A 26,386-nucleotide genomic window follows, 5' to 3' on the forward strand; every position below is an offset into this window, starting at 1 on the left:
ATGACTTTGTCTTGCTCAATCCTAACCCCCTCAAGGTGATGATGTTAGGAGGTAGGATCATTGGGAAGTCATGAGGGGAGAGCCATCACAAATGGGATTAGTGTCCTAATAAAACAGGTCCAAGAGGGACCTTCACCCTTTTGACCATGTAAGGACATAATGAGAAGGTGACTTCTCTGAGCCAGAAAGTGAACCCTCACCAGACACAGAATCTGCTGGCACTTTGATCTTGGACTTCCAAGCCCCTAGAACTATGAGAAATACATTTCTGTCATCCATAAGCCACTTGATCTATGGGTAATTTGTTATAGCAGCAGCCTAAAAAGACTAAAGCAGAGGGGTTTTCATCCTAAATGAGTTGTTACATTGGTTCAAATAGAGAACTTGTTCCTATGGGAGCTAATAAATGAATTCTAACATTTATATGTGATATAGGAGCAGAGCTTCAAAGATTGAGGGTGCAGGGGGTGAGAGAGAGAGGAGAGGGAGGAAGGGAGGGAGGGGGAGAGAGAGAGAGAGAGAGAGAGAGAGAGAGAGAGAGAGAGAGAGAGAGAGAGAATGTGCATGCACTACAGATGGAACCCAGAGCCTTCTATATGTAAGGACATGCTCTACCTCTGAGCTCTTTCTCAGCCCCAGTTATATCTTTCTTTCTGCATTCGTGATAACCACCCAAAGTCCCATTAGCAGAAAGGCACGCGTATGGGTTTGTTCCGTTTCTTCTCCCTTTTTCCTTAGGTAAGCTTGGAGCCAATGGCTAGGTACCCAGACAATTCACCTAGCACATTCAGGACACTGGTCCCTGTCTGACATGGATGATAGAATGTGACTGGGCCATTTCCACCTCATCCTGTCATCTAGGGGGAGCAGAGGCTGAGTGAAGGCAGGTCACTCACGTAGCAAGCTCTTTTAAGCTTCAAGCCCTACTGCCACCAAGCCCAACCAAGGACACCAACTGACTGCAGACTCAATAGAGTAGGCTTATAACTAGCAGAAACAAAAAGTAATTAGTTTCTTCTGAGACTCTGAAACGTGTTCTTTCTAAAGATTTTTAAGAATTACAGTTAAAGTTTTGGACGGCCTGCTGTGGAAGTCACATTTGACCACCTCTAGACTTGGGGCTGTTATTTTTGTGAAAGTCTATTTTAACCAAAGGAAATCCTGTTTCACCAGCAGCACTGGCAACAGCCCTGAGATGCACAGTCTCAGGAGTGTTGTGAGGATACAGGCTCTCTTTAATCTCAGAATAAAAATATTTGATGTTTACAAGGTGTATTAGTATAATTGGAACGTGTCTGCCTGTCTGCTGGCCTTCCTTCCATGTAGGACCTCGTAATTAAAGAGCATCATGTTCATGTGGCTGCCTGTTTATCCTTTCATAGCCTCTTGAGACCGTTACCCTGGGCTCTTAGAGAGCTCATCCAGGCAGAGACAGCTGCTTCCAGAACAAAGGGGAGGCGGCTTTTCACTTAGGATTCTCCCTTGTGCTCTGGGGCAAAGAGGAAAATGAGTCTTGTATAGCTCAGTGGGTGAGGGATGTCTGGACTCCCCAGAAACTACTAATGCGTGCATAGGATTAAATGTAAATGAATATAAAAAATCTATCTTATCTATCTATCATCTATCTATCTATCTATCTATCTATCTATCTATCTATCTATCTATCTATCTCAAGACCAAAAAGTGATTTTTCTTTTTTTTAAGTATCAAGTTTAAAAAAAACCTCACCCTTATTTCTCTGTGTATCCAATTCCACATTGTTATGAACACACAAGCATACCACTTACTTGAAAACAACTATTAGATAGAGTAGAGAATGTAAGTGTCCTATCAAATAGATAAAGTGCTCTGGGAGTCTAGAGAAAAGAAAATACCCAGACAAACGAGTTTGTCCTATAAGACAAAAATGACAAAATTCGAATGCTAAATAAAACCCTTAGCCTAACTGATGGCATTTTGATGCATTAAAAAAGCAAGATCTAAGGGCTAAGATAACTAGACTGGCTCCCTCTGACCCTGCTGTATTGGGGGCATTAATATGGTTTTATGACCAGTGTAAATCCACATCATGTACAACCACAAGTTATACTCCATGTATACATATGTCAAAATACATTCTACTCTCATGTATGACTAAAAAGAACATTTTTTTTGAAAGAATCCACTACTCAAAAAAATATATGATTTTATGAAGAAGTAAGTCCACTGTAAAGATGGAGCAGAGACTCTGTCTTCTTCATTTTTTTTATATCACTTCAGCCCTGAGAACAGATCTTTGCACATGGTTTATGGAACTGAAAAGATTCGAAATAACTTGTCAGCTGATCTGTTCCCTGCACCTAATAAAAGACTCAGAGGAACAAGCTACTTGATAATTAAGCAGCATTTTCTATTTGAAAGTCGTTTTTAACAACCACAAATGTGAAGAGTGTCAAAGAAACAGTTTTGTGATTCATTTGGGTAACACTGTCTTTCCTGGAATGAAAAGATTTCTTTTCATATAGAAATTGAAAAAGAAGTCCGCCCTTATTTTGAACTTATAGTTGACACAGCTTTGTAAACAAGAGCAGTTCCAAGTCGCAGAGCTATTTTCCCAGTCTGCTGTCTGGGAAGAGGTACAGGAAATAAACAGTCCTGAGGACTGGCCAAATAAGATGCTTCCTGGGGCAGCTCATCCCTTCACCCAGGTACCTTCCGATCTCTGCTCACACTTGTGGGGATGCAGTTGGATTGTTGGCACCTGGCCATACACATGTATCTTTCTTGTTTTTATTGATGGACTGTTGTTTAAAGCTTTATTCAGTTATTCCATAGACACGCCAGGTCTGTAGCAAATGTTTGTTGTGTTAACAAAGGGACAAAATGTATAGCTGTAACCCTAACTAGATTGTAAATGTTTAAGGGCAGGAGAATCTCTCTTCAATTTCATTTTTTTCCCTTTTCTTTAGATTCTTACTGCACTCATCTTGTAGCATGAAAGTCCAACATCAGACACTTACTATTTCTTAATAAATAGAATTGTCTTGAGCTAATGGGTATTTTTAAGTATTTGAGTGTCCAACACCATGGTTGGACAACTCTGTGAAAACTTAGCTTCATGGATGATGTATGGGCTCAGTGAAAAAAAGTCTCAAATTACGAGGAATTGTAGTAGACACTTGTGATTCTATTCTTGTTTATGCTTTCTTTCCCTTAAGGAGATGTGTGTGTTATCTACTATTGATTATGAGGTTTAGGACATTATCAAGATCTGAACGTAAACTATTAGTTGAAGAACATACTTTGAAGCACATCCGGTTATTTTAAGATTCACTTGCAGATTTTTCCTTGAAAGAGAGTGCTGGACTTTTTGGCCCTTCCCTTTACAAGTGAGGTTTCTTTGAATAATTAAGGCCCTAAGAAAAGTTACAACACACTGTCTTCAACCCATCCGCTAGACTATCTTTGCACGCAAGTACCCCATTGACGTCAGCAGAACTTGGGTGAAGTTCTTTTTTTTTTTTCCTGTCAGTGGGAACTGGGGAATGGAGGTGGTGGACTAAAGTATCTGGGCCTGGGCCTGGGTGCTGAGGATGAATTGATGATGACGACATTTGGAATGTTAAAGTTTTCTAATAAAATTGAGTCTTGTGCTATTTTCCTATAAGACAAGAAAAAAAATTACTCAGAATGTCATTTATTCCAGGAACTTTTAAAATTCTTCCATTATGTTAGATAGACTGACAGCTGTTTTATGTTTTATGAGGATGCGCTAGCGTTAAAAGATTTGGCATTTGATTTTGGAAAAGGGTAACTGAGCTAAGTTTATTAGATTCTTTGAGGCTGGTCAGCAAGTGTGGATTCTGTGCCTTATTCTGAGATGATACTTCAACATTGAAGATAGTACATTCATAAGCATAAACCTCTTAAATTTGTTTCAGAAAAATCTATGGATCTAACCTTTTGGAGATACAAAATAATGGATTATTTTTATACAGGATTTCTCAACCATGCATCTTTCTTGCATATTAAAATTCACTTCTAAAACTCCCTGTACTGTTAAATTTGAGCAAATAACCATTTAAAAAAATTTTTAGATATTGATGGACCACTATTTTATTCATATATTTATATGTGGTACGGAGAATCCAGTATCTTACACATGCTAGGCAAGTGCTCTACCACTGAGCCACAACCCCAACTCCAGTATAACCATCTTTTTTCCAGTAAATAGGACTAGGATTTTCTGCTAGATTAGCAGATATTTTCCCTATGGGTCTATGTAGTAGCTTTGTAGGGATATATTGAAAAGTTTGCAACCTAGTTGAGGAGATAAGACATAAACACAAAGCATTTATGAGAAAAACACTCTTTGAGGTGGCTCAAAGTCTCAGTTTAGTTGTAATTTATAGACAAGATGGGTGGCAGTTTCCATAGGAGCGGCAAAACATTTCATGAAAAACTTCTGGCAAATTTTGAAGGTGTAGCATAAAATTTATAAAATATCAAAAAAGCCAACAGAGGATGGGAAATTTTAGAATTCATTTTGGACTTTGTTGGGGTTAACCATGGAGTCATGTGTAAATGCAGTTTCAAGTTGAGCTCTGTCTTCTTGGCAAATAGACACGCGCCTGTGAACTCTTATTAGTGCTCTTTTATTTATAGCTCCCATTTGATTGTCTCATCAAGTTGTTACTAATACTGATAAAATTTGTGGGTACAGAAACACTTTGAAAAAAACCTTTTATATGTTTTGTAGTTCTTCAGCTAATTTGGAGAGAAAATTGAACAATAGCAAAAAAAAAAAAAAAAAAAAAAGAAAAAGAAAAAAGAAAAAGAAAAAAAAGAGTAACCAAATACTGTGAAGCCCCTAAATTTTTGGACCTTAGACCAGGTGTCTGTTGTGAATCTTACTAATTCTAATAATTTTTAGTTTCATTTAAATTAAGTAACATGAAGAATTTTCTTATCCTTGATCATTTGAGTCAGTATATAGTACTAACTAATGAGAATATATTGAGTTGCTATTGTGTACTCAGAATTTTCTTATATACCTATAGTTAAACTTCTGCCTTATGGAATTTAGCAAGGCTAAATGTGTTCAAATGTTAGTTAATAGTGTGATGCTTTATTGGAGTGTTAGTGGAAATCCAGGAAAGAAAGAAGTAAAAGACAGCTGGGATAATCAGAGGTTTAGATAGGAACATAGAAGGTCTTACAGGTGATTGGAAACGTAGAAAGAAAGCCCTGAGGCTGGGGAGTAGAATGAAGGAATGGCAAAGGGATTAGAATTGATGGTGTTTTCCAAACACATCTGACTTTCCTTGTTGGAGTGTGCAGCAGGAAGAATCCTGAAATATTTTTACTTAGCATTGCTTGGCAAAGAGCCTCAACCCATGTACACAATGTACATTCTCTTTCACACACACACACATACACACACACACACACACACACACACATACACACACAAATTTAAAACTTAATCAATTCCCTGTATCATCTTTGTACTTAATAATAAGGAATATGTATCTTTACCATAATTGACTGAGACTACTTGGGGTAGTAACATTATTAAATATTTTAAGATTTAAGCTATGAAGTTTTATTGGTAAATGATATAATTTGTGATTTCATTTAAAACCTCAAAAATATTCTGAATAAGTGAGTTCCAAGGTTGAGAATTTTATAACATTCTTGAGAAAAATCAAAGCAATCAAGACTTTTCCCCCTTTAATAAGACCATTTGGAAGTAAAAGTTAAAAACTAAGTATGAGAAATGCAGAAGTTATAAACGGAACTTGAGAATTTATTTTTATACTATTAACCAGACATATTTTTCTTGGTTGGCTCAAAACCCATTAAAATAATGTTCAACCAGAGAAACTATGATCAACTCTAAATGATTGTTTCAAATAATACATGCAAAATATTTGCAGATTTATGCTCATGGGTAAAAGGCGGCATAATATATATATATATATATTTTAAATAATAGGGTTCCTCAAAAGTCCATATGCATGTGGTCACTTGGGTAACAAAATGCAGAATCAGCGGGTCTGAGGTGGGGCCTGGGTTCTGCATTTCTAAGAAGAGATGCCCAGTGATAGTGATGCTGCTGGTGCTAGAATGTGAGCCCTGCTCTGAATGGAGAGGTACTAGAGACCGGATAATAACCTCTGGGGATACTGACTTAATTATGCATTGGTGTTGTTTTATTTGAAAAATAAGTGCACTGTCAGCATGGGGGAGGAGCTTTCATATCTGTAACATGGCTCAGCAATGTGAACCTTTCCTTAGATCAATTAGAAAGCTGCCCATAAGCAGGAACTGAGCTAAATCTGGTCTCTATAGTACTCTAGTGGCTAATGCAGAATAGATTCTCAGTAAATAACTGTTGAGTAAATCAGTACATTTAATGCTGGTCTGGGAAGGCCATCTAGCTCTATGCTCTTCCTCATTATACAAGCAGAAGAACCTGACGAAGTACAAATGTCTTCTAGTCTAAAATAGCTTACTCTGGCCTGAAGTTACTTTAAAAAACACAGCTCAAGCATGGGATCACAGCATGTACAGTGCAGCCAAACCACCAAGGCTGAAGGCGGTCAGGGGAAAGAGAGTCAAGCTAATTCCCACCTTCCCTATATATTCTCTCTCACTTATTATTATTATTTTACTTTATTTTATTTGTTCTTTTTATATACATATGATAGTAGAGTGTATTTTAACATACATACATGGGTTATAACTTATTCTAGGATCTCATTCCTGTGGTTGTACAAGATGTACTGATGTATTCTCTTTGGGACAGTTCCTGCCACGTATTGGTGGCCTCCCTAGCACCTTTCTCTGGGTCCTTATCTCCTGGCCCACATTCAAACTTCCTCTACCCCTCCTTTCGCCAGCCTCTGACATTTTTGGCCATGGCCAGCAACTGCTTTGATGTTCTCAACCTTTTTTTTTTTTTTTTTTTTTTTTGTACTGAGGGATTGAACTCAGGGGTGCTTAACCACTGAACTACATCCCCATCCCTTTAAAATTTTTTTCTATTTTTATTTTGAGACAGGGTCTCACTATGTTGCTGAGGGCCTTTAAATTACGGAGGCTGGCTTTGAACCTATGATCCTCCTGTTTCAGCCTCCTCAAATGCTGGCATTGTAGGCTTGTGCCTCCACACCTAGCTGTTCTCAACATTTTGTTCTGCTCGCCTTTCCTGTGTTGAGCCCTGAGTTCTCCCCTGGGACATTTCTAAGTTAGACATACTTCTTATCATTTATTAAAACAGGACATATCTCTTTCTTCCTAACTGCCATCCACATGTGACTTCAGAATTACTGTAGTATTCTAAGTATCACCTACGTTGCTGTTTATGTAACTTGACATTATCTGGGTGCTGAGTACTTCAGAATTACTTCTATTGCATATTACTTTTCTGTTTTTGTTTCATTTTGTTTGATTCCTCTCATTTGTCCATGATAACAAAGCACTTCTTGTCATCAATAGGACTGTAAGCTAGAAACAAAGGCAGCCCTGGCATTTCAGGGAAGGACTGAACTTCAAGTCATGAAGATAATCCAAAATATGTTTACATTGATTTTTACATTACTATTGAAGTAGAAACATAAGAAAAAAAATCTTGTAGAGAACTTGAGGACTCCTAAGAATATTCCCTTGGACCTGTGGAGACTTTTGAAGCCCAACTGGGAACTTCTCCAGATCTCAGGTCACTAGGTCTAGACACAAAGAGGCTCTGTGACTTCACGTGGTCTAACCCGTGTTACCAGCAGAAAACATTAGGGATCAAGACAAAAGCCTTGTGAACAACCACATTAATTTGTCCTTCTGGTGGTGATTTTGTTTTATGCCTTCCTCTAAACCGGTGGCTACTTGTCTGGTTCAGAGTGACTTCAGCATTCCTGGGCCTCATCAGATCTCTGCAGAAACAACCACGCATACAAAAGCTGCAGCCTTGTGCAGAGAACTTGGGTGAGTCTGAGGCTGGTTATTCTCAATCCAATAATAAACAGGAAGCTGTTTCAATCACCCATGAGATGTTTCTGAGTCAGCTTACTTAAACACAGGGTCTGAGTTTCAACACTCTCTTCTTCATATCTTTGCTTAATAACTTTCTCAGCAAATCAATCCATTTATCACAGGTGATGCTCCCTGATTCTACCTGAACACATTCAGGGAGCTTCGCTCAGTGACATCCATTAACACAAATCATTCTGTTCTTCTTTCCAATTTTACTTTTGCTGTTTTGCCAGGAGGTGCTACTGTTTAGCTTGACCAACTTCTAATTTTCCTCTCCTTGTACAAGATGTACAGTCCTCAAATGATTACAGTCTCCTCCCTAGACTGTAATCAGTTGGTGCCTTGGTTTAACTTCCTTTTAAGTCCTCTTTCCCCTCAGAGGAAATGAATCCCCCCACTATGCAAGCCAGAGCACAAAACTTCCTCTTAATGATGGTCAAGCCCCCCAATAGCATTAGTAACCGTCATACTTTGCAAAGCGTATCATGTATTGCAAAGTGCAACATTCTCTTCTGGAATAGTCATTGGAAAATCTAAGAGTCACCCTTAATTTCTCCTTTCACTCTCCTCTTGATTTTTCTGTTTTCTATTCTTCGATCCTATTGCCTCTAATTTGTCTTATGATGCCATCACCATGGACCCCTTGCAAACTGTACCCAACCCTACGTTTATTTCTCTCCCTCAAAGGTGATTTTCCTAAACATAAATCTGATTGATCATTCCCCATATTTAAAATTTTCAATGGCTTCCTGTGCTCTGCAGGATGAATTCTAAACAGTACCTGGCTTATAAAGCTGTCATGGTCTGGACTCTGCTTACTCTTCAGCATCAAGTCTTATCATACACGCACACACCCTGTGCTCTGGCCAATACTGAATGGCTTTCAGTTCCCCTAATGAACGAGGCCCTTTCCCACAGCTAGTCCTTGCCACGTGCTGGCCTCTGCCCTGGGGGAGGCTTCCTTCCAGACTCCTATTCCTCTTTCAGGGGTTCTGCTTAGGCATCACTTCCCCGGATAAGCTGGAGCTTCCACAGGTGCTTACTCCTCTTATAGTCCTTGGCATTTTAGGCTGCATTTGTCCACTTGTCTTCCCTGCTCCAACACCTGGAAGGCAAGCATTCTCTTTTAGGTTCAGCTTTATAATTTTCTTCAGAATATCAGGACTTTCCAAGAGCCAATTTCATGACAGAGGAATTTTAGCTGGGACAAGGGGAAACCAGTCATCTATTATCTATTATAATAAGGGCTGGATTCTTCTAGGCTTGTTGTAATGTTCTGATAAGATCAATTATTTTCTATTTATCCAGGTAAGGATTAACCCACTTCTGGGCATATAATGCACTTTTAATATATAACAGCTGCTAGATATTCTTGTTAGAACTGTTATCTATGGGCTGATTACACAAATATCTTTAACCAAGAGGCAAGCAAACCATGTCATTTATTTAAATTAGCTCATCTTCATTTCAACCTACTCTATGATTGAATTTCCTGATCTATTCTCTTTAAATTTATTTGAATTCTCAGTGTGTCTAACTTTCAGTCTGCCTTACCCAAAAATCAAAGGAAAACACCAAGGATTTCTTCAAATCCTTGGTCAAACTGCCCAAATTTAAGGCCCTCCTAAGAAAGCCATGGGAAGTTTCCATCAGATTTTATTCTGAGCACAAGGAAGCCATTGGAGTAGGGAACTAACATGGGATTTGCTCTTAAACATGGCCTTGTTGCAGTTGAATGCCCCTCTGAAACTCATGTTGGAATTTAGTGGCCACCGTGAGGATGTTGGGAGATGGGACCTTCAGCTGGTGATTGGGTCATGAGGGCTCCATCCTCATAATGGATTAAGGTCATTACTGTAGAGTGGGCTTGTTACCCTAAGCATTGTTATAAAAGTGAGTTGGGCTTTGCTGGCTATCCCTTGTTCCCATCTGCTCCTCTAGCCTTGTGATCTCTCTGCTATATTTTGACCCAGCAGGAAGGGCTTCACCAAATTTCTTTCTTTCTTTCTTTCTTTCTTTCTTTCTTTCTTTCTTTCTTTCTTTCTTTCTTTCTTTCTTTCTTTCTTTCTTTCTTTCTTTCTTTCTTTCTTTCTTTCTTTCTTTCTTTCTTCCTCCTCCTCCTCCTCCTCCTCCTCCTCCTCTTCCTCCTCCTCCCCTCCTTCTTCTTTTAAAATCAATCGCTCAGTCTGTGGTTATAGCAGAAGAAAATGGACTAAGAGAGGCCACTTGGCACTTCAGTGGAGAAAGGGGCAAGAGTGGAAGGAAAGGCCAAGGGGATGCTGCAGGAGCCCAGGCAAGCCCTGTGATGGCTTGATGAGAGTGGGAGCAGTAGAGGAAAAGGGGACTTGTCTGTGGCATGCCCTGGAGTTAGAATCCACAGGGCTTGTTCATGGGAGTAAATGTGGGGAGCAAGGAAAAGACCAAAGACCCTGCCATTCTATGATAATGGAGATAAATCTCCAGAGATGGGGATTTTAGGAGGGCTTTGCACAGACTGGGACTCATTCGGTAGGTAACTTACTTTGATGGCCCAGTATGACTCAGTCCTCAAATGAAACACTCCTGGGTATCACACAAAGGTTCCCTTAAGGCAATAAGAGGATAAAAATCTCCTCTCAGAGTTGTTTCTTTCATGGTTTTTTTTTTTTTTTTTTTTTTTTTTTTGCCTCCTGTAGTGCTGTGGATTGAACCCAGGGCCTTGTGCATGCATGCAAGGCAAGCACTCTGCCAACTGAGCTATATCCCCAGCCTTTCTTTCATGTTTTGAGGCAGAGATCTTTGCTTATGTAATGTCTTCTGGAGTCTTGTTCTTTCTATTGTCTGACATTTATTCTATTTTTGCTTCAGGGTGAGAAACATATTTATAATACATATAAGTAATGAAGAGCCCCAATCTAGAAATATAAAATGTACAAAAAGATAAAGAGCTTTCTTTTATCTTCAAATACACACTATAAAAAAAGACAGTCAACACAATAAAATGGGCAAAGACTGAAATAACTGTTGCATAAATGCTATTCCATATCTATATCTAAACATACAATAAATATATAAGATGCACTTTAACATAACCAGTAATCAGGGAACTCAATAGAATTACCATTATCCAACCATCAGAATGGCTAAAGTTGAAAACAAAACAAAACAAAATAAAATACTGAGGGTTCAGAAGATACAAGAGCAACTAGGACTCACAAAAGCTGCTGGTATTGGTGTAAATTGGTACAACTGTTTTAGGATGTTTTTTGCTATTATCTACTAAAGTTAAACTAACATACTCTATGACTTGGCAATTTTGTTTCTATTACTATATTCCAATAGAAACATGTAGTATGTGCACCAAAACACATATAAAAAAAATGTTTATAGTAGTGCTATTTGTAAAAGACAAAAGCTAGAAACAGCCAAATGACTAGTGATGAAGAATAAGTAAATTGTGGCACATTTCTACAATGGAGTACTATGCTACGATGTTAATGAATGAACTAGTGCTACACACAACAGGGCAGATGCATCTCACTCACATCCTGAGGAGCAAAGAAAGCCAGAAACATAGACCCTGACTATGCTTTCAATTATGTAAAAAACAAACAAAGTGTGGTGTTGGGGGTAAGGTTCCTTTGGCAAGGACATAGGGAACAGTGGCTGGAAGGGGGACTTGTGGGGCTTCTAAAGGGCAGGTTTAATTTTTTTTTGTTATTTTTATTTTAATCTGGGTGTTGTGGGTGATATTTACTTTGTGATGTTACATCAAGCTGTACACTTATGGCTGGCTCATTTTTCTGTGTTTTTCACTTCAATAGGACGCTTAAAAATCCAGGACTCTTTATTAAATATTTTTTATTTTTTTATTTTCTTGGTTTTGGGGGATTGAACCCAGAGGTGCTAACCCACTGAGCCATATCCCCAGCCCTTTTAATGTTCTATTTTGAGACAGGATCTCACTAGGCTGCCCAGGGTGTCGCTAAGCTGCTGAGACTGACTTTGAACTTGTGATCCTCTTGCCTCAGTCTCCTGGAATCTACCTGTGTGCACCACCATGCCTGACTATTGAAAGTTCTTTTTAAGTGGCAAATGGTTGGTACCTTCTTTTTGCCCTGGGATCAGTCATTCACGGATTTCCTTTTGATCTCTTTCTTTTTCCCTGCTGCTGCCCTTGGCTTGTCCATCCAATCCATCCATTTGCACTTGACCTTGAGGTCCTGGGGCTGTGGGGCAAGCACTTGGTAGCTCTGTGATGAGGGACTTGTTTACTTTAGATAGAAAGGGTAGAAGCTGCTTTTTAATCTTAATGTCCCTCGAAGATCAGAATGAGGGACATTTGTCATTAGCTTCCTATCTGTCCCCAGAGTTTGTTTAATTTCTTTCTGCAAAGAACCTACAATTTTATGGGAGGGCCTAAAGATCATGTGTGGTTGTCTGTCCGTCTGGCACAGGGGTAGGGACTGGAATGGGATGAAGGGCTCTAGATTAACATCTTCCATTAATCTTCCTGTGTGAGCTCTGTCTTGGCCCTCTGACACTCCTTTTCACACCTTCAGTTCCCTGCTCCCCCCTCCACTACAATTTCCTCACCGTGAATTCCAGATGGCCATTTTAATCTTTACTTTTTCTCCATCTATCTTTTGGAAACTTTTTGAAATCTCTCATGCTCTGATACTTCCCCTATAGTTAGTTCTCTGATGTTCTGGGTTTATACCTTTCCGTTTCCCTTTACAGTTTATTGCATTTGAGGAGGGAAGAGAGGCGTGTTCTCATTTGGCCGTTTTGACCAAGAAAAGGCCTTATTCCATTACTGAACACATTCACGTTTAAACTGTTTCCTGCTTCATCATGTTCTGCTGTGTGTGACCTCCCCCAGGATCTATCATGAGTATTTTACTACCTCTCACTTCCCTTTCCTGCTTCAACTTTTGATTCTTATCATTTCTCAATTGTCAAGGTTTTTGTCATTTACATTTTTTCCTTTAATAAAATTAAACTCTTCTGTTATTGCTCTAAAGACTTCTAAAAATCGAAATCCCCCAAACAGTAAGTCACTTGACTGAGTCCATTTTGAAGGAAATACAATGCTGTGTCACTAAAAATCTTGTCAGAGTAGGTGGTCTTGAATGTCAAGGTCTAGTGGATCCTTGTTATTTTCATCTTCTTTCACTCCTTTTGGGTCAAAACCAGATGTCACTACTTTTGGATCTTCCTGTTGTTCTTGTTCTCTTTCCTCTCTCTCTCTTTCTCTCTCTCTGATACTGGGGATAGAACCCAGGGGCCCTCTACCCCTGAATCACATCCTCCACACTATTTTTTTTTAAAAACATATATTTTATTTTAGAGACAGGATCTTGGTAAGTTGCCTAGGATCTCACTAAACTGCTGAGGCTGGCTTTGAACCTGTGAACAGTTTCCCGAGTCCCCTGGAATTATAGGTGTGTACCACGGTGCCCAGCCCTGTTGTTCTCTCTCTTTTTTTAAAGTTCTTTTTTTTTTGGGGGGGGGGGAGGGTGTTGCTCTTTTACTTCCTTGAGTAATGTATTCATATTAAATTATTGGATAATTATAATATTTCCAAGTTCTTGCATGTTTAAAATATCTTTACTTACCCTTGATTGGTAATTCGGCAGGGCACAGACATTTTAAAATCAAACAATTTTCCCTTGGAAAATCGATGGTTTTCTTGTTGCTGCTTCTAGCATTTAATATGGGGATGTAAAATCTAAGCTCAGTCTGACTTACATCCCTTGCAGGTTATTTGGAAGCTACTGGAATTTTTATCTAAAGAACTTTGGACTCTCACAATGCTGGGTCTAGTCCTGGATCTTTTCCTCATTCATCCTGTCTTTCATTTGGAAGGGTCTGTCATTCTTTGGATTCATGATTTTTTTTTTTCCTCAGGCTGGTGAAAGTCCATTAATTCTACTTACATAGTCTTGCCCTTAAAAAGGAAAGGAATACCCCAGATCTAGCTCCTGTTGCCTACGGTTGCTCTCACATTTCTCTCTCCTTACATATATATATTTTTTTTTGCTCTATGTTCTGGGATCTAAAGTTAAATACCCAAATATCTTGGACTTTTGACTTATCTAATTACTATTTAGTGCCTATATATTTTGTTTTTTACAGTCTTGTTGTTGCTTTGTGGGCAGGTTTGTCATGTTCTGTCATGGCTTCTCTTTATGCCACTCTCCCTCCAGCCCCAGTAGATGAGACGGCACCTCTCTGTTTGGAAAGGTTCTCTTTGGTTCCTTAAATTACCTTTCTTTCTTCTGGGGTCAGTTTTTCTGATTATTATCTAAATCCTTCTCTTTTTGTTACCCATTTCATACAAATGTTTGATAATTCATGGTTGCCAATTTATATTCCTCAAATGCATTGATTTACCACTGATTTCTATAACTATGTAATTATTTAGGGTTTTTTTCCCCTGCATTTGTGTATCATTTATTTTGATTTTTGTATGGAAAATTTTCCCATTATATTTTCTTAATGGTAATTCCTTAGCGCATACATGAATTTTGACAATGTTTTTGATGGTTCTTTTTTATTCAGACAATCTTCTAAACTATCTTATTATTTGTATTATCTTTCTCATTGCTTTTCTTAGCAAATTGTCATGTTGTATTCAGATTCATAATTTTCGTCTTTCTAGTTGTTCTAACTTTATTCCTGTTTCGTGACTTATTGATTTGATAATTAAGTGCTTGGCTCAGTAATATCAAATAATGAATTATAACAATTATATTTTATATATAGGCCACTATAATGTCAATCTTGTCATAAAACATCAGAAAGCAACAGCATAAATGATATGTCAATTGTTTTCCCAGCAAAGTAAGTATTAAGGACTCAGATTCAGTAATTGAAAGAAAACCGGACAAGGCTTGTTGTCCGAGAAGTGTCGGTTTATTGAGGAACAGTTCTGCACCTTTATAGACCTGGGGGCATTTTGACAGTTATGACAGTTTAACGGTTTGACAGTTGGCACGGGGTGCTTTCTGATTGGTGGGTAAGGATCATGTGAGCCAGCAGGGCTCACCATTGGGCGGCTCTTCTGGGGGGATGGGGAAGTTCTTTGGAGCCGGGGCGACTCCCAACAGTAATTCTCCATTGAATTTTGCTCTCATCAATAGGGTTGATGTAAAAATGAAACCATAATAGATTTTTGTCTGTTTTTGTAACTGCTACTGTTAGAAAATTTTCTTCTGGAATTTAGATTAGGGACGGGGGTTACTGGGGACAGAGGCACTGAGCCACATCCCCAGCCCTATTTTATATTTGATTTAGAGACAAGGTCCATTGAGTTGCTTAGCACCTCGCTTTGAACTCAAGATCCTCCTGTCTCAGCCTCCCCAGTCACTGGGATTACAGGCTTATGCCACTGTATCTGGCTTGAAATTTAGATTTTTAAGATGTGAATCTGGAATGGATTCTACTTTGTGAGGTTGGCCAGTTTCTATAGTAGCTACTTGTAGTATTTTTAATAGGTGCAATAGGTAAAAGTGCCCCTATCACCACTGCAGAATGATTTGTCTGTATTAAATCTGCACCAGAGTTGTTGGGTAAAGTTACGGTCCTGCTTTACCAAATAATTATAGCAAAAACAAAACAAAAATCAAGAAAACCTCAACAACAATCAAGTAGGCCCAAATTTTAATGAGGCAGGATCTTATTCCTTATATTATGAGTAGGTAGCATGTTTGGTTATATGCACTTAATATTCAGGCTATGCTTTTTTCTTCCAAACCATTATGAAAAGCATCAATTATCTATTTTATGAGGTAAGTTCTTTGTATAAAATATCTTGTAATTTTTTTCTTGGAATATTTTGCTGAGGATGTTCTGTAGTACAGGCTTTCTAGTTGTAAATTCTTTTTAACTTTTATTTATCACTTCCATGATTCATCATCAAATTTAAAACTTAGTTTTGCTGGATATAAGATTCTTGGTTGCCATCCATTTTCTTTCAGAGCTTGGTATATGTTGTTTCACAGTCTCCTGGCTTTGAGAGTCTGGGTTGAAAAAATCTGCTGAGATAAGAATTGGTCTCCCCATTTGTGATCTGATTCCTCTCTCTTGTGGCTTTTAAGATTCTAACCTTATTAGAATAAGGTTGTATGCTAGGAATTTTCATTATAATGTGGCTTGGTTTAGATCTGTTGTAATTTTGTACATTTTGAGTCCTGTAAGCCTCTTTTATTTGGATTTTCAATTCGTCCTTCATGTTTGGGAAATTTTCTGATATTATCTAATTGAAGAGATTGTGCATTCCTTTTGTTTGAAACTCTGTGCCTTCCTCTATCCCAATAACTCCTAGATTTGGTCTTTTGATGCTGTCCCAAAATTCTTGTATGTTCTATTCATGGTTTCTTATTATGTTCACTGTGTGATCAACTTTATTTTCCAGATTGTATACTTTGTCTTCATTATCTGATATTCTTTCTTCCCAACAGATCTAGTCTGTTGGTTATGTTTTAAACTATTGAATTTTTTATTTGATTTACTGTATTTATTTATTGATTCATTTCTAGGATATCTACTGTTTTTTTTTTCTCTGAGTCTCTATCTCTCTCTTGATGTAATCTTTGCTACCTGTGTTTGGTCTCTTATCTCATTGTGAGTGATCAATTTTTGCCTGTATTTGCTCATTTAGGTCATCCTTTAATTCACAGATAATTTTAATTATGAACCTTCTGAACTCCTTCTCTGACATTTCATCAACTTTGCTGTCCATGGGTTCTGTTATTGTAGTATCCTGGTTTGTTTGAGGCACTTTCCTCCCTTGTTTTATCATGTTGTCTATGTGTCTTCCTTTCTTGCAGTGTGGATCTGAGATATTACAGTTTCTTCCCTATATTCTTGTAGGACCCATGCAGATTGTCTGTACCTCACCTTGATGTTGGGCTTCCAGACCCCGCTGGTGTCCCTCAATATATGCCACTGCATCCTGGACCTGGGTCCTTCACCAGTCATCGTGGGTGCATCTGTGTTGCTGGGCTTGACCTCCTGCAGGAGTCTGCTAGTCAGAAGGGGCGGTCCTGCACCAGAGGCTAGGCCCCACTGGTGGAGGGGTGGATGAGCCTACTGTGAGCCTGGGTCCCGCATGGGCTGGTGTGGACGGTCTGTGCTGGATCTTGGCTCCCGCCATCAAAACATCTTTTTTGGTGCCATCTTACTTGTTTTAACCAAAGATGATTTCTTTCTTCTTCTTAGGTCCTCCAATGTGTATTTCCTCTCTGTGGAAGTATCTTCTTTTCATTTTAGAATTCTTCCTGGTTATACTTTGGAACAATTCCTGAAAACCTTAGAATCTTTTTCTTTGGGTCCTGTGACGGCTCCTCTGACCTTAGGGATCTGTGGAAGGAGAGAGCTCATTATTTCTTACTATATCTATTACTAAAAGTATGGGACAAATGTACTTCTTATCTGACAGATGGGAAACCATGGTTTCTCCAGAGAATATACAGTTAGTTAGTACTGTTTAGGAATTAGAATGAGTTTTCCCTTGTTCCTAGTCCTGACATGAGCCATAAAAAAACATACCTATTCATATTTTCTTTAACACTTTGGCTACCAAGCATTTTATAGAAAAATCCCACTGTTTGCATAATTGTGAGGTCCCCAGCCTGCGTATATTCATTCTAAATCCCTCTTAGTTTCCCTTTTTATTGTAATATATATTGTTTCTACCTCTGAATTTCTAAAATAATTCATATTTTTAAAAAATTTTAAAATTTGTTTTACTTAATTGTGCATGAAAGTAGAGTGCATTTATGCACTTTGATATATCAGACATAAATAGGGTATAATTTCTCATTTTTATATTTGTACATGTTGTTGAATCACATCAGTTATGCAGTCATATATGTATATAAGGTATTAATACCTGTTTGATTCTACTATTTTTCCTATCTCCATATCCTCTCCTCTTCCTTCATTCCCCTCTACCTAATCTAAAGCAACTCTATTCTTCCCTAGATCCCCTAACCCCCTTATTGTGAATCAGCATCCACATATCAGAGAAAACATTTAGCCTTTGGTTTTGGGGGATTTGCTTATTTTGTTTAGCATGATATTTTCAATTGCACCCATTTACCAGCAAATGCCATTATTTCATTCTTCTTTAAGGCTGAATAATGTTCCATTGGATATATATATACCACATTTTCTTTATCTATCCATTTATCTATTGAAAGACACCTAGGTTGGATTCATAGTTTAACTATTGTGAATTTAGCTGCTATAAACATTGATGGGGTCACACCACTGAAGTATGCTGATTTTAAGTACTTTGGGTATAAACCAAGGAATGGGATAGCTAGGTCAAATGGAGGTTCCATTCTGGGTTTTATGAGGAATCTCCATACTGCTTTCCATAGTGGTGTCACCAATTTGCAGTTCCACCAGCAATGAATGAGTCTACCTTTATTTTTAATTTTTTTTTGGATTGCTTTCAAGCCATTTCATGTCCTTTGGGTGACACTAAAGTAAAGAGAAAGACAAGAAAAGGCACAGAGGGAAAGAAAAGGAAGGAAAAGAAATGAGAGTTAGAAAATAGGGTTTACATTAAAATTTTATTTTAAAAGAAAAATTACTGTTTTCTGGATGAGATCTTGCTGTAGCCTAACACTGATCTGGAGCAGTCTATCTCTTCTTCTTCTCTCTCTCTTCTCTCCCCTCCTCTCTCTTTTCCTTTTGTAACTATATCCTGACACTTGCCAGCAGATGAAGGCAGCCCCAAGGAGTTTATTCAACTTATCTCAGTGGGCGCTACTGACATCATTACCATTATGTTATCAGCTCTATTTTCTTTGATGGAAAAAGCATTACTCCTAGGCCCAGAGTCCAATGTATTGTCCACATGATTGTCTAGAGGATTCAAATGTTCAAGAGAGCCCTTGCATAGAGGAAGGAGGAAGGAAACTTGATATGGCAGGAACTCTCAGTTCTACTTTTTTGGATAACAGTCTATCATTCCTCATCTGTCCTCACACCCCAGTCCACATACATATACATCACGTCACCTAGTTCAAGATTTCTCTCTGTTTCTCCCCAGGAGCCAGCCTAGGATACTGTTCTTGTCACACATCTGTTGATTGGCAGGCAAATGAGATTTTCAGACTTGCATACAAAGCATGTTACTTTCTTGCCTGTATATTAACCCAGTCTTTAAAAAAATACATATATATATATATATATATATATATATATATAATTTTCATAGTGCACTCTTCTGGTTTTATATATATATATATATATATATATATATGTGTTCTGCTTATTCAATAGCCCAGCAAATGAAAGATAAATGGTTTTAATATGTGATGTTAACAAAGGGTTTAGCCATTTTCATTATGTCTATTCTAGGGTCAATTTTTTTTTTTGCTTAAGTTTGTTTTTGATGACACAAAATTCATCTGTAATAAATCTGTTTCTATAATTGCCTTTAGAGATTTAAAAAAGTAAGCAAAATGAAAAAAAGTAACACCCTTTGCAGTGGCATCCGTGCTAGCCACAGCTTATTGTCTGCAGAGGAACTTTAGAGGCCGGGTGGCCCATGAGGAATAGGAGGCCTAGAATATTTCCTCTTTGACCCTTGCCTGCCCAGTTGATCTTATCTACAACTTTTCATCCTAGGAGCCCCATCCTCATATCTGTCCCAAGAGAATATTGTTGTTGCCTTAAGTCCATGTACAGATAGTGCCCTGAAGTGCTTTGACCTCCTGGTCTCCATAAGGTTGGGTAGAATCACCCTGCAGACATCCTACCCTGTGGGCACCAGCACCGACTCTGGGAACACTAGGGCAACCCAGGTTTCTGGAAACATTTCAACTAAGGCCTGCAGATTTATAAGACTATTTGTTCCGAGGCATTGGTCGGAATTGCTAATGGTGCCAGAACTTGCAAAGAGGTTGGTCCTGAGAGGATGTCACCCAGCGCTGCTGATCGTGCTGGAAAAGAAAATGAATACAAATTCCCATACTATTGTCTCTCTTTGACTGTGTTTGTTGTTGTTCAGCAGGCAGACCTCCCCCCTGAGCAAGCCACAGATGTCCAAGGGGCTTCTCTGGGAGTGCCCAGGGTGCCTCTATTTCCTTGATTCAGCACAGAAGCTGTTTCTGATTTCTGGCCATAGTTCCTTACCATCTGTTCCAGGCTGCAGCTGCTGCTGTTTTATTTTGTTATAGGACTTATTACTATTGTTGATTCATCACTACATAATGTTTTATTTATACTCACAAGACCCAATACCATGTTGTTGTTCTTTTGAATAGAAGGCAGACTTTGGGGGGATCAGCAGATGTATGGAAACCTCCAGGTCCCCTGGAGAGAGAAGTTCACAGTTGGGAGAAGGGATCAGTGATCATTCTGCTTTACCTTCAGGGAGGGGTGTATGTGTGTGCATGGACAGAGTCCAACATCATTGAAATTCTCTTTAAAGATAAGTTACGTTGAGAACTTGAAGAAAGCTTAGAAAATACATACTAGTGAAGTTCATAATGCATTTAATACTGGTCATGTACATAGGCGGTGTTGTACTGTATGAAACATGAACTGCTTTTAAACCTTCTTTTGCCTGTGACTTTCTTTGGACCTGATAAGTCTGGAAATGATTGCTCCAGCAATCTTTCCATGAGGAGAAAAAGGTTTCTCTAGGACCACTGACTAGGAGGAGGCTCAAAAGAGCTTATCCTGTATTTCCTGGGACAATGTGAGAAAGTAAAGCATCCTGCTTTCCTCATTGCTCCACTTTCCCCAAACCTTGTCATGGTCTGTAGCTATTGAAGGCCCAGACAGCTGAACCCAAACTTCTTTTCCAATATTGTGAAATTAAAAAAAAAATAAAGAAAAGAAAAAGAAGGAGACTTGATAATATCTTCACATGAGCTAAAAGAAACAAGCAAATAATCAAAACCCTGCTGAGTCAACTAAATGTTTGGATTTTAGGCCAAAGATAATAGATTTGCTTCCCTCAAGATCTGGGGCGACTGGGGTGTAGTTCAGTAGAAGAGCACATGCTTAGTATGTGTGAAGCCCTAGATTTGACTAGTAGCAGCACACACACACACAACTAGATAAATATAAAATATAATAAATAAAAGAAAGAAAAAGAAATGAAACAAGATGTTGGGGAAGGAAGGGTATACTGCATAGATGGAGAATTTAGACAAACATAAATGAAGTAGATTTAATTGGGCAGATTGCAATGTACCCTTTGGGGTGATATCATCAAAAATTCCTTTTCATTGTCTAAGTCGAATGGACCCATTGGATAGACCTCCAGCAGGCTTGCGTATTAAACTCCTGGCAGTGCCTTGGGTACACTGGCTGATATAGCCAGCTGACTGAAGTACACCCAGAAAACAGAGGGGAAGCATTAAATCCACACAGGACGTGGACGTGACCCACTTGTATCTGGTACAGATCAAGACTGAACGTGCCTTATGGGTTTTGGGCTTGAGTAAAGGGTGCAGCTCTGTGAGGACATTGGAGAACGGGGAGACATGCTGCAGGAACTCTATGAGAATTTTCATGGCCACCACCCAAATCTAGGCTACTTCCCAGAAAATGTGTGCACTGGTCAATAGAGAAAGTGACCTGCCAAGTGAATGGCCTCACTCCTGGATTTTTGCTGGGTGTGCTATCATTAGCAGCATTTCCTGTCATCAGGTTTATTTACCTAATATATAAAAAATGACCCCCAGGATTTTTCCTGAAGGTTCTTATTGTAAACTAATTTCTCATCAAGCCTGCAGTGCATGGTCCCACCCCTCGGGGCCCCACCTGTGCTGTTTTGAGGGCAGCCTTTCCTCAGCATCTCTTTTCCGCCTCTTGGAGTTACAGGCAGATGTGGCCAGCAGAGAGAGGTTAAGGAGCTAGTGGGGCAGGACAGCTGGGGATCGTTAGCAACAATCAAGAAGCAGCATTAAAAGGCAGCAGGGGTGAGGTCTTGGTTCTTACTCTGGCCTGCCTGAGGAAGCCATCTGGACAGAGGAAATGTGCCTTAAACCTTGGCAAGAGAACTTTGTTCTGTTTGAACTTTGTTTAAAGCCCCAGAGTGGGTGATCATTTTGTTTAAACTTTCCTTAAAACAAAGAATGGGAGATCCCCCGCAATTAACAACAGGAACCTTTTCCCCTCTTAACAGGCCTGATAGGAAAAAAACGCAAGGACTGTTCTGACATCCATTAATGTGGCTCAGTTAGCAGGATGGAAAGAAAGATGCAGACGAATAGGAATTACCAGCCTCAGGAGAGCTAAGGTAATGTAATCAAGGAATAATCAGATTATGTGTCATCTTTATTTGGACCTTCTCTGCTTCGGGGACTACCCATGGATTGCTGAGGCCTTCAGCTCATGGCTTCCTTAACAGCAGTGGTTTGACTTTGAGCATAATCCCCTGCGCTTACCATTCACCTTTGCTCATTGATGCACATCATGCTCACAAATAATAGGATCTGCCCCTCTGTCCCAAGATGATTCAGCAGGAAAGTGCATCCTCTCAGCTCTGAGACAGAGCTGTGAATTCAGCTGCTTTTCTTTTAACATGCCTTATTCAAATATTGTTCAGATAGTGGACTTCAGCCTAATTCACAGACGGATATTAATGAAGTTGAAGTTTTCTCTTTAAACCCAAAGATTACTATTACCTCATTATCTGCATTAATGTTCTCTATAATACACATATTTCTATAGGGAAGATATTGCCCCCTCAGGAAAGTTCCCTGAGAAAAATCCTAGCACCTGGCTGGTACAGGCCAGTGGCAAAAGCCTGTGAACCCACCTTGCACAAAATCAACCGCCTTTGGGATTTGGCAAGTTCTTTCCCATTCGGAGCCCTGTCACTGTCAAATGTCTGAGTTGCATTAAGCGTGGTGCTTCCCTGGTCTCATACTCCATTGTTTTCTGGTTGTAAGTGGAAGCTGAAGCCCACCCAGCCTGGTCCCTTGGGCAGTTGAACAGCAAGCAGTGATTATCGCTGCCCTCCTGGCATATGTCCACTCTCTGCCTAGAATGTTTTGTCCCTGCCTCTCCTGCCACCCTGCAGTCCTACCCTTCTGCTTGGGTTATTTCTGTTCTGGATTAGCTGTCGGGCCTCTGCTTAGCATCTCTTTAGCCAGGGCTCTGCATTTCCTCTGTGTTGCCATTGCTTGTTTCATTCCTCGCCTCTTTGATTAGACCATAAACCCATGGGGCAGAGTGTTCATCATGTCTACGGATGGGTCCTCTGTGCCTAGCCTAGTAGCTAGCTACCACCTGGTTGTAGATAGGATCCTATAACTATTTTTTTTTTGAAGAACAAACTGAGAAATAAATACATGAATAAAAGAATGACTGAACTATTTTCTCATTCATAAGCATTCCTAAGAGATGAGTTCAGGAAATCCCAATGGAACAGATTGCTGCCTCCCTAAAGGCCTGATATAGCTACTAAGCTTGCACAGAAGGGACATTTTTAAAAAGCCACCTGATTGCTTCTTCACATGTTAAACGCAGAAAAAGGGGGTTGTTTTTATACAGGTCAGAGCCGCATGTTCCTCAGCACAGCCTTGGTGATTATAAACCAGGAGTACATTTTCTCTGCCAGCACAAGATGGGCTGTAGGTACGCAGGGTTTCCTGGAAGCCATAGATGCCCTGTAGGTGGAAGACCTTCATGCTTGTGGCCATGCTTCCTGGCCTGGTGACCCTTCTCTATCTGGAGAGAAGTTTGAATTTTCTCGTGTCCTGCTCATCAATACATCCCACACATTAGGAACCAGGTGAGTAGATATTGTTTGAGTGGTGCAGATATCAGAATACTTGATAATGATAAATAGAATTGGGGGTTCCTGTTTGTCTTGTCACTATTCCTTGCTCTTATCCCTAAATCTGATCCATTTTATCCTTTAATCCTACCTTAGTGCCCAGATTTATAATTAGGTAGACCTCTATCTAATTATAATCTGCATCAATTAAATATTTAAGTAATTAGTACTTGTTGCTTAAGAAATATATAAAATCTATACTTCTATATCTGTTATTTCATCTCAATGAAACTAAGACTTAATTTCAAATGTTAATATTTTTTCAGTGTTAAGAGCAGGCAGACATAACTTATCAACTACAAAATAAGACAACTGTGAACATGTGCATATGCTACAAATTGGAAACACACACTTATTTGTAAAATGTTCATATGTACTGCTCAATAATTTGGCATCTGGCAGCAGAAAACCTAGACACAGCCTAAATGTCCAACTTCAAGAGAATGAGTAGGTAAAATCACAGTGAAGCCTTATAATAAAAATGAGTGAAGCTATAGAAAAGATCTTTACAGAAGATTCTTAATGTTCATTAGTGCTGAAGACATAAAGTGTAAAGAGCAATGTGTGTGTGCACAGCAGGGTTGTAACTATTCTAGCCCAACCTGAACACACGTAGGAAAACACATTAAAATGTTAACAGTGATTATCTGCGTGGTGGGATCTTGCGTTTTTAGTCCACTTGTGATGTTCTTCAAAATTTCTGCAAAGGTCCAGCATTACCTCTTAAGTGATTACTCTTATTGTTAAGAAATACACAATTACAAAACATCAGAGCAGATGTTGTGTCATTAGACTCTTTACTAGGTCACCATCACTCTTTGTCAAAAGAACAAATCATGACTTTGTTTTCAAATCTGCCATGAGCACTAAAAATTACGAAGAGGGCTTTGTAAGCATACACTTTGCAAATTCACTTGTCAAAGAAGAGATGTTACTATCATATAATTCTGGCTAGAAATTTTTGAATGAATTATGTTCTCTGAGCAAGATTTCTTTTTTTTTTTTTTTATTGGTTGTTCAAAACATTACAGAGCTCAAGACATATCATCTTTCATACATTCGACTCAATTGGGTTTTGAACTCCCCAAATACATAATACAGACTCACTTCTGTTACATACTCACATTTTTACATAATGGCATATTAGTGACTGTTGTATTCTGCTACCTTTCCTATCCCCTACTATCCCCCCTCCCCTCCCCTCCCCTCCCAACATCCCTCTCTACCTCCTCTGCTGTTGTTCAATTCTCTCCCCTTTTTTCCCCCCACCCCCTTGCCCCTCATAACCTCTTATAATTTTGTGTATCACTGAAGGTCTCCTACCATTTCCATATGTTTTCCCTTCTCTCTTCCTTTCTCTCCCCCCATTCGTCTTAGTTTACTGTTAGTCTTTTCCTCATGCTCTTCCTTCCTGTTCTATTCTTAGTGGCTCTCTTTATATCAAAGAAGACATTTGACATTTGTTTTTTAGGGCTTGGCTAGCTTCACTTAGCATAATCTGCTCTAATGCCATCCATTTCCCTGCAAATTCTATGATTTTGTCGTTTCTTAGTGCTGCATAATACTCCATTGTGTATAGCTGCCACAATTTTTTTATCCACTCATCTATTGAAGGGCATCTAGGTTGGTTCCACAGTCTAGCTATTGTGAATTGTGCTGCTATAATCATTGATGTGGCCGTATCCGTATAGTGTGCTCTTTTAAGGTCCTCAGGGAATAGTCCAAGAAGGGCAATAGCTGGGTCAAATGGTGGATCCATTCCCAGCTTTCCCAGGAATCTCCATACTGCTTTCCAAATTGGCCTCACCATTTTGCAGTCCCACCAGCAGTGAACAAGTGTGCCCTTTCCCCCACATCCTCGCCAACACTTATTGTTGTTTGACTTCATAATGGCTGCCAATCTTACAGGAGTGAAATGGTATCTTAGGGTGGTTTTGATTTGCATTTCTTTGATTGCTAGAGATGGTGAGCATTTTCTCATGTGCTTGTGGATTGATTGTATGTCCTCCTCTGAGAAGTGTCTGTTCAGGTCCTTGGCCCATTTGTTGATTGGATTATTTGTTATCTTATTGTTTAATTTTTTGAGTTCTTTGTACATTCTGGATATTAGGGCTCTATCTGAGGTGTGAGGGGTAAAAATTTGTTCCCAGGATGTAGGCTCTCTATTTACCTCTTTTACTGTTTCTCTTGAGCAAGATTTCTCTTGGGATCAAGACTTAATACATGTTACCAGAGTGGCAGTAACCAGTGGATAGCTAGTTACTAGGATATCTTATAGAGAGCCTGTAGTCTTTACCCATGAAAGTTACTTCATAGTTCATGTCACAATCCCACAGGATGGAAGTAAGGTGACTTGTGTCTTAGTTTACCTATTGAGGGCATTGCATTGGTCATTATGGTCAAATTTGGGCTTGCTCTCTTCTCTTGCAAACATAACTACTTGTGTAGGCAATAGCCAGACAATTTCAAATTAGTGACAGCCTCCTTTAGGATGGTGAAGCTATATAATTAAATGTCTAGGTCCCAGCACATTTAGTTTGATGCAATATTCTTTTTTCCTCTGAAGAGGCTGGG

At 39.1% G+C, this 26,386-nt stretch overlaps 1 long non-coding RNA gene across 4 annotated transcripts in view; it reads left to right on the top strand.

Annotated features, from left to right (window-relative positions):
• The window catches only part of LOC110598638 (uncharacterized), a 119,509-nt gene that overhangs the window by 26,190 nt on the left and 66,933 nt on the right, over positions 1 to 26,386 (top strand). For 3 of the 4 annotated variants that reach the window (XR_013424990.1, XR_013424989.1, XR_013424991.1), the window contains exon 2: positions 22,154 to 23,767. This is a non-coding gene — a long non-coding RNA (uncharacterized LOC110598638). The remainder of the gene's footprint in view (positions 1 to 22,153; positions 23,768 to 26,386) is intronic. The other variant, XR_002484517.3, reaches the window with a different exon arrangement.

This window comes from Ictidomys tridecemlineatus, chromosome 8 (assembly GCF_052094955.1).
Source record: "Ictidomys tridecemlineatus isolate mIctTri1 chromosome 8, mIctTri1.hap1, whole genome shotgun sequence".
NCBI lineage: Eukaryota > Metazoa > Chordata > Mammalia > Rodentia > Sciuridae > Ictidomys > Ictidomys tridecemlineatus.